Here is a 2,260-nt window from a genome sequence, read left to right on the forward strand (position 1 = left end):
TATATGTGAACTGCTGTATGGAAAGTGAATTTGCTCTGTAAATCTTCACCCAAATCACAATAAACAAAAATAAATAAATAAAATAAAATAAAAAATTTATATTCCTATATTTTCCAATTTCTCCTTTCCTCTTATACCCTCTCCAGTCATGCTTCCCTTCTCCAACACACAGCACTCCACCAAAAACTGCTCTAGTCAAGGTCAACAGTGAACACCAGGTTGCTAGACCTAACAGTTCTCAGTTCTCATCCTACTTGACCTATCAAGAGCATTTGACATGGTAGATCACTTGCTCCTGCTAGAAACTAGGCTTGCAGGGCACCACACTCACTTGGTTTCTCTACAAACTTATTGGATAGTCTTTGACACCCTATTTTCCTGTTTCTATTGCTCTCCATCCTCTCATCAAGTTTTATCAAGAGAGAGCAATTCATTGAGCATCCTCCAATCTTCAAACAAGTTGCACTTGTGTTCTGGTATTATCCTAACAGTTTCAGCGAGAAACCATTATAATGTCAATCATACATCTTCATAATGGCAATATAGATTTATCAGAGTGAGAGAAGTTAAAGTACATTAACAAATTTCTCCCAAATCTCAGTGACTTATCACAACAAGTGTTTATTTTTCACTGCAGTATGGCTTCGCAGGAGGGCTGTGCTCATCCAAGCTGATAGAAGTTACATCTTGACATATGCTTCTCTGACCACCTCAACTGGCAAATCCAGGGTGGCACATCATATGCTGGCTTGTAAAGTTTCTCACCAAGAGTTACACTCATCACTTGTGCTCACATTTCATTGGCCAAAGTAATTCTCATGGCATGGAAATATCATCCTATCATGTGCCCAGAAGATAGAGAGCCAGAACTATTTGGTGAACTGCAGTACTGACCACCTCAATAGGTTTTATGTAAACACCCTCAATCTTAAAAGAAAACATTACCAACTATAGTCCTTTGTATTGAGAGACAATGTTATCTGGAAAAAAAAAAAAGTGTCTAATTCATCCCTGACTTAACCAGTGATCTTTTTACTCCTGACTTAACCAGTGATCTTTTTATCTCGTACAATTGAAAAGACTTTCTGTGGCTTTGCAGGTACAGCCAAATTTGGAGAAGTCTTGTGATGCTTGCAGCCCTGCCTTTTTATCTCAGGCTTTGATAAAAATTGTCCATCTTTCTGGATTCACAGCTTGCCAGGCAAGTCCATGTGCTGCTGAGGTTTTCTGGCCAGTCCACAACCACATCACAGGAATTGAAAGTGCACTTCTATAGGGCATTAGAGTTTATTGTTTCCTGTGCTTGTGCAGGAAAGAAAAAAAAAGGAGGGGGAAGGTCTCCAATGGACAAAACTGTAGCCCCAGCTTTTCCTTCCATCTTTCCAACCTTATTCTACCCTCCCACACACATACATACATTTGTCCTTATACACACCTCCAACTAAATTAGTTTCTTTCAGGAACTTGTCCTGTAATTCTTCTACCTATTTTTTCCCCCATCAAAATCTTACACATACATTCCTCAAACTGAGCTAAAAAAAACAAACCTATTGCCATCAAGTTGATTCCAACTCATAGCAAGTCCCTATAGAACAGAGTAGAACTCCCCCCGCCCCCAGGGTTTCCAAGGCCGTAATCTTTATGGAAGCTGACTGCTGCATCTTTCTACCTGGAGTAGCTGATTAGTTTGAACCACCAGCCCTTTGTTTAGCAGCCAAGTACTTAACCACTGCACCACCAGGGCTTCATCACATCCCTCAGAGCTCTCCTCAAATCTTCCCTTCTCCATAACTATTTCTAGATCTCCTTCCCCACCCCTGCAACTTTTATTGCCATTTGGAATTTTTCTTTCTCTTGTGCCTTTTCACTGGATTTCTTCTTATTGTTGTTTTTATTCTTCCATCAGGGATTATTGACTTCATTGAATTTAGTAATTTTAGATTTGTGTCAATCATTCAGTTGCTAACTAAAAGTCAGCAGTTTGAATGCATCAGCTGCTCCGAGGCAGAAAGATGAGGCAGTCTGCTTCCATAAAGATTTACAGCTTTGGAAAGCCTATGGAGCAATTCTGTTCTGTTCTATAGACTCGCTATGAGTTGGAATCCACTCAATTGCAGTGGGTTTGGTTTTTGCTTTAAGTATATGTGTCTGTATCCAGCAGAATTGTGTGATAAACCACAGTTATCTATTTGCTGTTGTATATCACTACAGCCCCTTCTCCTTCTCTCAGTGCCTAGCTAAGATTCTGGACCTTAATAAG

Source organism: Orycteropus afer, unplaced genomic scaffold, assembly GCF_000298275.1.
Source record: "Orycteropus afer afer isolate SDZICR_OR568_19922 unplaced genomic scaffold, OryAfe1.0 scaffold00117, whole genome shotgun sequence".
Taxonomy (NCBI): domain Eukaryota; kingdom Metazoa; phylum Chordata; class Mammalia; order Tubulidentata; family Orycteropodidae; genus Orycteropus; species Orycteropus afer.